The following is a 13266-nucleotide window of genomic DNA, read 5'->3' as shown; positions in this document are numbered from 1 at the left end:
ATTAAGAATTTCCAATTCAATGACTTCAGTGATTTTTTTATTCTATCAGCCTTATCTTAATGTTCAATTCCATCCATGAACAGGTTAGAACCAGTTGCCTGTCATATTAACAATTTTTCTAGCAAATATCCTCAACCATACCTTTTTCCTTCTTCCATTCTGGGGTCTTTCATAACACTAACTTTCTAGTTGAAGTTTGCCATCCACCTTTGCCCTATCTGAATCACATATTCTGAAATTGCTAGAGAAGAAGGTAAGAAAACTAAGTTTACAAAGTGCCATTCATCATCATGTCCACAAAATTCTACTTCAGAAGCAAAACTGCTTCTGAAATTATTCTACTATTATTGCTCATTAATTTGCTATCTAATTCTATCTCATGACATATACTTTACTCTAAAACATTTGAGACTTTCCTTCCTGTACTATCATGGAAGACTTTATTTTTCTCATTGAGAAAATAAATGACTTCGACAAGAACTTTTCCAATGAGAAAATCTTACAAATGTAGGTTATGTGTATATTTGTGTGTGTTTGTGTGTGTTTGCTCACATGAATAAATATCTCTGCTATTTAAAAAATTTAGTCCCTCCATAAGCAATGATAAATCAAGGAAAAAATGCCTAAGATTTAAAAAAAATATATTTTTTGAAAAGTACGATTTTAGAATGTTTTCTTTGTAAACAATTTATGCAATGCTATCATCTCCTGATTCATTTTAAGAGACGGAAATTCAGTTTAATGATGGAAAGCAAACTAATGATTTGTTTTTCCTTAAATTTGAAATAAGCCTTGCTAAATCTTCCTCAAAGAACAACTTTCAAAAAGGAAATGAGTACCTAAAACTTCAGGACATAACATTGTAGTTTCGGGAAAATACAAGTTAAGAATGCCTCAGGGAATATAAGATAGTTAAGACTGAATGTATGATTATTCAATTAAAAACATTAATTTAAAAACTTTAACCTACCAGTCATACAATTTAACTGTTAATAATGATATAAAGAACTGAACTTTTTTCATTTGCCACAATTTGCCTATTTTTTAGTTAATATTGATTACATGCTTAAGAGTTCCCTAAAGTCAAATTATAATCTTTCTTTGTTGTTTATAAACCAAAGGCTCTTATAGTCATAGGTTATTACCTTAATTTGTACTTCCTTGGACATTTTCCTTCTTTAAAATGTGTCTCTAACATATGCATTTCAAGCACATGCCTTGAACATTGATATACACACATAAGTATGGGAATCTGAGTTGCCCTCTGAAAACCTGTTTGTATTTTAAATCTTTTGGTATTTTTCTCATTTGTTTCTGTTTTAGATATTTTTAAATTTAAATTGATGTTAAACTAACACAAATGAAACATAAATATACATATTTTTGAGGTACAATGTGATGTTTTGATATATGTATACATTGTGTAGTGTAACATATGTATCTCCATAAACATTTAACATTTCTTTATAGTGTTTTCTTTCTCTTTTTATTATTCAATGCAGACTGAAATAAGAGAGATAGAGTGTGTATAGGAGAAAATAAATATATACTACTGATAATATATTAATTTATATGCATATAATTTCATACTTAGGATATTGTGATGATGAAAAATACCTTAACTTTTTGAGATAAAATTATTTTTCTGCAGTATGAAGATATTCCTGTCAATTGAAACATTAGTTATAGTTACAGTCACTGTATAAATCAGACTTGATTGGCACTAGGTGGAGATATGAGCGTGTAAAAACAGTAAGTGATAAGTCTCTTCTCTCCATTAATATGTAAGCATATCTGGAAGGGAAAATCATGTTTGAAAATGAATTTCAATCTTATTTTTATATCAAATATAATCATAGACTCTTATCACTAAAAATTTAAAATCTTACTCAAGATTATTAAGCATAGCATAAATATTTTAGTTATTAAGAAGTCTATACCAAGATATAACTCAATAATCTTCATTTTATTCTCTCCTGTGTCAGCTAAAAACACAAATATTATTCTGGAAAAAAATGGTAGCTATGGGAATAGCAACTATTTTTAGTAAAGAAAGTGTTGTTCTATGATAGTATGGAGTATTTTGAGAGGTATAAGATAAAGCTTAGAGGGGTTGATTATATCACATCAGGAAGCAATAATTCTATCACAAATAATAAATTTTATCATTATTTTTCATATGGGAACCTGAGACCAAATGGTACAAAAAATGAGGACTGGAGACCACAGTTGATTGAACAGGTACAATACCAGTAAATGACTTAGATTCATTGTATTCCCTCATACATAATCTCTAGAGGAACACACCGACAGGATTGGGTTGATAAATATTTCAAATAGCTATTATCTAGTAGTTCTGAGAGCTTCTTATTGATAATATCAAGGGCTTTAAGGAGGTGTTCTGCATAATAAGTGTTCAAGTACAGATATAGAAAGGTCTTTGAAGGATAATGCTTTTTATTATAACAGATGGGTTATAGGAAAGATAGTGAGTAGTTTGCCAGGGATTAAAACTCTGCCAACTCTGTGAGTCAGAATGTTAGATTTTAAGTTAATCAGAATATTTTGAAAAGCCATCCAAACATAGAAACACCTGAAACTTATACTGAATACATTTGCATAAATTACATTCAAGGAGTCACCTAATTTTATAATACATAACCCAGCAATACTCATATTAAGGTCTATAGAGGAGATAGATCACTAGCCTTTGATTAAAGGGTTATAATTTTGTATAGTTGGATGATCATCTTAATGAAACTTGGTATATTGACCCTGAAAGATTTTATGCAAGGTAAGAGAAAGCATAATAAAGGGAAATAAATATAAAACCTATACTATCTCCTTATTTGGTAGATAAGTAATGATTTGGTAGTTAAGTTTTCTCACATATTGAACATTTATTTCCTTATTATTTAGCAAAGCTAAATATATTTAAAAGGAAAACTGTCATTTTAAACAAGTTTATGGAACTCTCTATGAAAAGGCTCAATCTATGGAAATTAATGAAGATCTCAGTGATGGCCATTCACTGAAAATGAGAAAGAAGATTCTGGGCTGCCACCTAAGTTTTGTAAATAGAAATGGCACTTTATCATTTTGACACTCTCTGTACTTTTGCTTGGAGGTGATTTACCACAAATGTGTGTTTCCATGTATTTACAAGGTATGTTTACAGTCAGTCATTATTTGTTTAATAATACAAAGAGATTTTTTAAGAAGTAAGCATTATTATGCAACACAGCAGCTAAAAAAATTAAATATTTAAGTAGAGTAAGTTTCAACTTATTTTTATCATTTAAAATATATGTGCTTATTTAATATATTTTATATACATATAATAAATAATATATATAGTATTATATATAATATATACATACATATATTCAGTATCTTAAGAATTAGGAGTCATTCTTAGTAATATCTGGCAGCAATATATTTTTCAAGCAATTAGTGTTTTTTATAGTAACTATATTTTATTATGAATCTAAAGACTACATGTATATGAGGAAACTTTCTATTATCTATGTACCTACACACCTATCTACCTGTCTACGTACCTGACAGATTGCTTTATCTAAGGCACTGACCATAGTAGTTATCACTGAAGGAAATAAATAGCCCAATTTAAAAATGGTCACATGAGCTTAATAAACATTTCTCAAAGGAGGACATACATATGTCCAAAAAGCTTATGAAAAAAAAATCTATATAATTAAAATTCAGGGAAATGCAAATCAAAACTGTAATGACATATTATCTTCCCATAGTTACATGACTATTATCAAAAATACAAAAAATAAAAAGTGTTTGTAAAGATGCACAGAAAAGGCATCTCTCTCATATTAATGGTGTAAATGTAAGTTAATAGAGTTGCTATGGAAAACAATATGTTGGTTCCTCAAAAAAAAAGAAGAGAAAAACACTCACTATTGGATGTATATTAAAAGGAAATGGAATTAATATATGAGATACCTAAACTCTCATGTTTATTAAGACCCTATTCATAGTAGACATTCATAGATAAATAACTAAGGTATCCATTGATATGTGAACAGATGAAGGAAATGAGATGTATAAACACAGTGGAATGATATTCAGCCATGAAAAATGGAAATACTGACATCTCCAATAATATTGATGACCCTAGGGGACATTATGCTATGAGAAGTAATCCAGTACAGAAAGACAGATACCACATATTCTCACTCATTTGTGGAAGACAAAAATCAATTGTAGAAGACAATGGAAAGACAGATTATTAAAAGAATTAGAGTCCTGTCAAATGAATCTGTGAAAATTTTAAACTTCAGAGTAGACATTGGAGGTGAATGAGAAGGACAAACATTAGATTTTGGTGAAGAAAGTAAATCAGAAATTTAGGTCATATGGTCAAATAGAATGACACTAATCCAGTGAAAAAGCATCCTCCAAGTTATAGCAGAAAGATTGTTGATACTTTTATTAGGAGAAACATTCTTCCCCAAATGCTTACTTATGAAGTACATAAAAAGCACATTGATCAAACACATAAGTTAGAACAGGAAGGAAGAATGAGTTGCTGCACCACTCCAATCTATCACCAGTCCCACCACCTGACACTTTGGTAAAGTGATCTCCTCTCTCTGCAGGTCAGACATGGTGGAGGGAAAGGGTTCCTGCTGGAAGAATGGGCCGGCTGTAAGAAATCACTAAGAAATTTATTTAACAGAAAAAAACACAGGAAACAGAATTATCATCGGAAAGGGGGCCTGACAGGTTGAGTCATGATAAAGGGTCTGACTTAACAAAATGGAGGAGCCCACATTCTCTTTATTTATAGTGGTACAGGTAAAAAGGGACTTGGAGGAGCTTCTTCCGTGAGAAACAGGATGGGCTAGAGTTAAGCAAACCGTTTTGCTCTAGCAAGTCATTGGCACCTCTTGCCTGCACATTTCAGCCATGCACCAATCTGCATGGAAACCATATACTCCAGGCAATCTGTAACAATTTATCATAATTACCAATTCCTGAGAGCAGATTTCCATGTCTCATAGATCAACCAAGACTGGTTTTATCTGCTGGCCATTGATGGCACCCCAGTCTCCTTCCTGTTACAACAGTTTTTGTTTGTTTGTTTGTTCGTTTTTGGTTTTGGGGATTTTTTAGTGGGAAGATGGTACACAAGCTGAGAACTACTTGGACTCTGGTGCTTGTGTAGTAGTTGCAAATACTTGGGCAGATATTTTTGTGCTGTGAAACCCAGACATGAACAATCTACCAGTAGTTCTTTTTTTTTTTTTTTTTTACAAGAGAGGATTATCAGTTGGGTGGGAAAAGAGTCTGACACATGATAATAAGAACACAATAATATTAATAATCATAATAACAATAAAAATCAAAGTTTGTGTAGCATTTTTCCTAAGGCACTGTAGAAAACTGATTAAATTTGCAGCAGGAACCTACCTTCACTCGAGAATCCTGGTTCTTCCATAAACACCTAGAAATTTCCACATCATTGCTTTACTTCTGCATGTTGCAGGCTCTTTTCTCTATAAAGTGTAGCTAATTACTTAGGATAGTGTCTGGTCTATATGTGAGCACTTTGTGAGATCTTCTATTTTCATTGTTATGACTCTACATATAATTATTATTAATGTTTAGATTTGTAATGAGTATTAAAGTAATTTATGAATAAGGTGCTTAAAATTGTGTCTTGCTTGGTTTAAATGCTCCTGGAATATCAGTATAACTTAAGTGCATTGTTAAAATATCATGACAGCTCCCATAATTGGATACCAATCCCAATCACATTTTACACTAGGTATAAAACAATTGGTTGCTATTGATACAATGTTGTAATTTGAATTTACACCATTTTTTCTATGAATGCTTTTTCTAGGATCATAGTCACAATACCTGCAGATTATCTGTCTTCCAAATTAGTAACATTTAAAACTGTTGCCTTTTTAAAGTAAGGAGTGGTACAGATTCAGCCATTAAAAAGAAAGGAATCTTGTAATTTGGGATACTATGGATGGAACTGGAAGTCATTATGTTAAGCAAATTAAGAGAGGTACAGAAAGACAGGTACTACATGATCTCACTCACACTTGCTATCCAAAAATGTGATGTCAAACAAGTTGAGAAGAATGGTTGGTACAAGAGACTGGGGAAAATGAGAGAGGGAGGATATATTTGGGGAGACAAATGCTTACTTTGAAATAACACTATATTATACATGTATTGAAACATATTACCCTGTTAATAATTGTTATGTCTTTGTTTCATTTAAAAATAAATTTGATTTAAATTTAAAAGTAAGATGTGGTATATGAGTATTTGAGTGCAAGAACATACAGTTATTTCTTAAGGCAGGGCTGTAAATGCTAGATCAAATTGTGCTTGCTTACAAGTAGGACATTTTTGTTGGGAAAACGTTTGCTGAGGTTTTGAAAAACAATGGAATAGTTCCTGTGTGGCATAATTCCTTTCATCAAAATTCAATTCCACTAATGGTTGTCTAGGGACATGCTAATTATCCCTAGGTATCTGAGATCTTGCAAATCCATAATTGCTAACATTTTAAGGTTGACTCCTGTTAATATTAATCATTTATGTTTTGACAACCAATTCAGGTCTTCTAACACTTGCAATATTCCATTTTCTAAATTCTTAGTAATCCACAAGTCATCTATAAAAGGGTTATCTCTACCACTGGCCCCTTGCTGACCTCTAGCAATTCCAGGTCTCAGTTGTCATTGGCCTTGGTTTGAAGTCCTTGATCAACCAAACCACTTTATAATTTTGGGGCCCATAATGTCAGAGAACCTTGTAGTATTGATAAGGAGATGGTTAACAGGCCTCTGTGCACCCATCTGGGTTATTTTCATTGTTTGGCTCTCAGTGCAATGATGCTTGGACCCTCAAAAAATATTATAATCAGTTAAAATAGATTGCATTCATTAATGAAAGCCACAATTGAGAGATAGACATATAGATAAATAAAATCACAAAGCTATGATTATTTGATTTGATAATTTCTGTTAACATCATGAGATTTGGAAAATCTGGTTTGCCTCCTAAATTTAAGTGGAACTCCTCATTCTTGCATCAGGTACCAACCCAGCATAACCAACCAGATTTCTCAAGCAAAACACCTACGAATCATCTGTAGTAGCTATTTTTTTCCATCTTTCATGCCATCATATATGCTTGAATGCAAGCAGATTGCTAAGTAGATAAGAGATAGTTAAAATAATAACTTTTGTTTTATCATTAACATATTTGTTTCCTTTACAAACTGGCCTATATTTTTAGGCAGTTTCTAATTTCCTCTTGCTCATGGTTTATAAGAGTGAAAGTAAAACATAGGAATACAAGCAATAATGAATTGTGACAAATGGTTTGTACGTAAGTCTTTGTAATCTTGCTAAAGAATCATGAAGACATATGTTAAGTCACAACCATTTCCACACTGATATTAAATAATGAAGATATTAAAATAGCAAATATTTTATGATTTGATTTTGTCATAATAAAAACAGCTATGTGTGTATACATGGTGTATATATATGTATGTATATATATATAGTTAAATAGCAGTGGTAATGTAAGGGAATTAATTATTTTAATTTTATTCTTTGCCCTTTCTACATCAACAGAACTTTTTTTCTGTGTTGTTACAAATATTGAGAAAACTAAAATTATATTGTCACAAAGATATATATATATATATATCTACATTTAAGCTCAAAAGTTTTATATTAGATTATTTAATTTTATAAATGTATGTGAAGAAAGAAATCATCTTGTCATAATTAAAATTTCAATCTAACGGGAATGTTATTTAAGTAGTAAATTTGCATTTTACATCAAATATGGTAATATAGGCTGCACCTGTATGTTCAAGACACAATTTAAAAAGGAAGGGTTGGGTTTATCATAAAAAAGTGTAAGTAAGGATATAAGATATCATAAACTTACTGGAAGTTATATGATGTAATTCACATTTGAAGTAACCTATTCCATTTTTAAGTAGTGTATCTGCTTTTTTGTTTTCTTTTCCATACACTCTCACATGATTTATTCCTTCTTTAAACATACATAAGAGGTGGTTATTTTTTACTTCAACTAACTTTTAAAAGAAATTACTGAATAACTTTTTTTTTCCTTTTTAAACATTATGATGGCTTTCACCCTAGGACTTGAAGAAACTCACAAATAAAAAGTAAGATTGTGCTTTATAGTTTAGACTAATATTTTTAATCTTGGGAGGATAAAGACACTCTGGTGAATCTGGTGAATGGATTATAAAATTTAAAAAGTATGACTTTCATGCTGAAATGTTTAGTAATCTCCATAGTTACCTTCTAACAAACATTTAAACACATATAAAAGGGAGACAAGATCATAAAAACACAATAATCACTACTTGTATTTTTAACTGAAATGAATGTAATATCACAGCATGGTTACATAATTAGTTTTAAATATTCTCTTCTGAATAGATTTTATAAGAACTACTAAGAAAAATAATTTGCATCTTAATATTATTCTGGCTATGGGAGCTTATTTTAAGACTCATGTGTGACTCAGTTGTAGAAATAGGTCTTTGCTATTTTCAATAATTATCCTCTCCTAATAAGGAATGAGACACTAAGGAGAAATTTAAAGAGTTTATCTTAATAATATTCAAATATTGCAATTTAATAATACAGCCAGATAAAACAGAGTACATTTTCTTCATTAATAAAAACCACAATTGACAGATAAATGAAACCAAAAAGTAATGCTTATTTGATTAGATGATTTCTGTTAACATCATGATGATTTGGAAATATGGTTTGCCTCCTAAATTTAATTGAAATGAATGTCTTCATTCTTTCATCAGGCACCAACCCAGTATAACCAACCTATCATCGCCCACCGCCCGTGGGGACAATGACAATGCCTACGCTTCTTTATCACAGGAACAAAAAGACCAAAGACCTTTATTAGAGGAAGTGTCTGGGTTATATAGCAAGCATAAGCCAATCAGAGTCAGTCTGAGATATTAGCCTATCAAGGGTCAGTCACTAGGCAGTTACAAGAATCGCCTCATATACAGCAGCCAATCAGAGTTACTTCCTGAAACTTGTTTAGGAGTATGGCTTATTCTGGCAAGCTGCCAGGCGCCATCTTAGAGATCAGGCCAGGGTGCGGTTCTGGGGCCCTCAGAGCCCGCCCCTGACATCAACCAAATTGCTCAAGCAAAATAATCTGTGATAGTTCTTTTTTCTGTCCTTCAAAATATTGAATATGCTGAGAACTGAGGGCAGTGACTTAAGGCTTAGCATGATGTATTAAATGAACTTGTGAACTTTAAACTTATATTTTGGAGATGTTAAATGGAAAATATTCAGGAATAATTTATATAATTTTAAATAATTGATCGTCGATTTAACTAAAAAATATCAGAACTAGATTAGACATTGAAGATAGCCTGTATTTTAAACTTGTTGGAAACAGTTTGCTTTGTCTTGTCATTACATGGTCAGCAAAATCTTACTCCTTCAGAAAAGGAAAGTTCTTATCATTGAAGGCAGGCTACTCCATTTTACTTTGAGTATTTATGCTTATTTATTTTTCAACTTAACTGTTGAGATATTATGGTAAGTGTAATATGATAAAGCAGGGTCACATTAAACTTATCTCTGGGGAAATATTTGTAATGAAAAAAATGAATGTCCTATTACTGTGATTTAATAGAAAATGAACTAAAAAAATCAGGAACATTGGTATAATATAATGTACCTTATGTATAGTCTATGGGGAAACCCAAAACACTATTTCTAAAACTTATCATTCCTTTATTCACCCTCTGAGTTCAAGTTTTATCCCTGTTTTGTTTTTTACTTTAAAAATAATTACTCTTAAATTGGTTAAATATTCTATTACACTATTCTATTTTTATTTTGGCCATCCATTTCTGTTTACTATTGCAGAAATAATAGATTAAGTTTTCTATATAACATTTTACTTAAGAATGCATCTACAAGTGTTTCTACATGTGTATAATAATCCATATTTTTTTCTAATCTAAGAATAACATTGTAGTTTATTTCTGAATTGAATTTCTAAAATTTTCATGATGTATGATTTTGGGTGGATAATCATTTAATAAGTGTATATTTTATGATAATTTATATTTTTATAAAATGCAAGAAAATTTAAAATACTCATTTTACACATTTATTTTGTTATGGGAAAAATTAAATTGAGATTTTTTACTGCATTGATTTGGATTCTTCTTTATACTCCCTTATAGAAACAGCTTTCAAATATGTTCTATTTATATTTGAAAAGAGTGCATTTTTGGTTGATAAAAGTTTTAAACCTATACACACACACACAAATGGATCATTTCTTTGAACTATGTAACCCTGGACAGTGAGATGCCTCCCCTGGAAATCCTTCCATGCAGTGGTGCCAAGGGAAATGCCCCTTTGAAGGTGACTACTGTTGACAGGGAGAATTCCATGGTTGTTATGGAATTTACTAGTTCAAAAGCCTTGAATTCAAATCCCAGCTTCCCAGAGGTAGTAGAGATGGGCATAAACTGTAAGCCCCAACTAATCTGTTTTGCTCACAATGTCCTCCTGTTTACCTCAAAAAGCCTTTCACAGTGAATCCTTTTGAAGTTTAAAACCTATATAACTTTCTCATTGCTAGATCAGATCCCACCAGGGCTGATTCACCCACTGAGTCCCGTTTTTCACCTATAATTGATCTTTGTCTTTATTTAAAATAATTTCTTATTTTCCCAATCCACCCAACACCTGCTTCTGGAAAACTATTCACTTGCTGTGCAGGTGTCATAAATATATATATGTGTGTGTGTGTAGTATTTCATCTACATTTATACTGCCTATTCATATGCATATATTCGTCTTTATTCATTACGACATTAAGGTATTTAGTCCTTTATTGAGGAATTTGTTTTGTATTGTACAACACACTATGCCATGACTTAGGTTTTATGGTACATATCTATTAATTTTGCTTCAGTTGTAAACCCCACATACCTCTCCAGCCACTAGCATAACCTCTCCTGTCTCCTCACCATTTGATTATTTAAATGGTGCACAGCCTGAAATACAACACTCTGGGCATGCCCCACTTCTGTGAGTTGTTTCTTGAAGGTTTTACTCTGGAGGAATATAAACACTTTAGTTCTTTAAAAGAAATGGACGTTCAGTCACCCTTTTTTGGCAGGGAGGATTATGGGGATGCAACCCACAGCCTTGCACATGCCAAGCAAGCACTCTACCATTGAGCTACACCCCTAGCCCACCAATTTTCATAAATCTTGCCAACTCCGCAGATTCAGTGTCTCCTCTTTCTTCTATCTCATACAGAATAAGGTTTAACAAAAACATTCATGTTTTCTGGCATGTATGACTTATAGGGTTCTCTTTCAAGGGAGATCATCAGTTAAATATATTCTACTTGTTTTATTCTAGTGCTATTTTGTAAATTTTCTAATTTATGTGTACCTTCTTTCTTTCCAATGGAAATTTAATGTAGAAATGGATAAATGCATCTTTCATACAGTTGCTTTAAACAAAAGTTTCCAAAGTCAATGAAATAATTCTAGTTCCATGATTATTCATATACTTACATTGTTTTACAAGGCCCTGTATGAATTGGTTCACACTTTCTTCTCTATGTCATCTACTACTAATCTCCCTAATACCTTAACCTGCTCACTCTATGGCAATCACAGTGGTTTACCAGTTACTGCTAACAAAACAGGATACGTATTGCTTCAGAATCTCGACAGGCTCTCCCCTTTGTTTGCAATATTGTTTCCTCAGATAACTGCATGCTTTATCTTTTCATCTTTAGTTTTGATTGAAAGTTAATTTAGTCATTTTCCCATTAAGGCTTACCCAGAACATATCAATTTTAATGCAACAATATTAATTTAATACCAATAATGTGACTTTCCTCTTTTTCCTTGAATTTATCAACTTTTATTGAATTATATAAGCTTTTAAATTTATTCTTTATTTGTTGTGAATTTCTCTCTTTCCACAAGTATATTAGCTTCATTAGGGCAGAGTTCTTTATTTGCATGCCATTTATTTCAGTACCTAGAAATGCCCATTGAATGAGAGTCTTCTTGGAGTTTAAATCACAAAGCCTTTGGCATTCTCCTTCAGCTATCCTGCAGAGCAGAGTACACTGTAAAAGTTTCTTCTTGAGAAGGGTGAGACCAAATTTGTCCTGGGTCACTTGTAGTCTATATGCTCTTCAAATGTTAGAAATGTAAAAGAGTATGCTGGAGAACAAATTCCTAAAGATAGGCAACAATAAGCTGAATAATGATTAAAAATAATGTAGTTCAAAAGAAAATTGAATATGTGACTAAATATAATCATCCCTAATATAATTGTTCATGTAGGACTATAGCAATATTTTATCAAAATAAATCCTTATAAATACATGAAAGAACCATAATTTTCTTTCTTTGGAGACACCAGAAAATGGAGAGAAGAATGATTTATAAAGTTCATCTACCACATTCTAAGAGCAAAATATATCGTAAACATGGTGAAACCAGGATTACATTGGTAACCACAACACAAATATAAGGTTATATTTATACCTTAAAGAATGAAATTTAAATCATATTGTGTATAAGGATTCCTGATTTTTAACTGCTTAATAAAGTACTTTGATTTAAATTAAATCATTTCAGATAAAATATCACCAGCTTCAAAATGGATTTCAAGGAAATCTAATTTTTAAGCAAAAACTTAACTGTATTTTATATTCTAAATGCTTCCAAATTCTTTTACATGAGATGCCACTTTATTTGACAAAAGGTGCAGATAAAAGATCTCATCAGACTTCTAGCCTGCCAAAGAGACTTACTACAGTAAGGAAGCTATAAACTCTGCATTGCACTTTAGCAGTTCAAGTATTACTTTGAATTACAACATTTTCAAAAGCTGACAAAAATCTAATGCAGTCTCTTTGAACTAGAGTCACTCTAGTAATTCTTACAAATATTTTCTGGAGGGCAGATGATGTAGTATAGTTAAAATTTTTGGACCAAGGACATGATTCCTCCCTGGCATTCAGGTATTAAACATGAATTATAGAAAGTGATTATCCTTGTCACCTTGCCTGAAGTAATGATGTTCTGGTTTTTACAGGGCTATCAAAAACCTGCTGTGTCAGAAATGAGTATGATTTCAGGCTATTAACAAGCACGCAGATGTAAGGTCTTGATTCAAA

This window comes from Sciurus carolinensis, chromosome 7, assembly GCF_902686445.1.
Source record: "Sciurus carolinensis chromosome 7, mSciCar1.2, whole genome shotgun sequence".
Taxonomy (NCBI): Eukaryota; Metazoa; Chordata; class Mammalia; order Rodentia; family Sciuridae; genus Sciurus; species Sciurus carolinensis.
The sequence above is the reverse complement of the archived record's forward strand: the minus strand, read 5'-3'. Positions refer to the sequence as shown.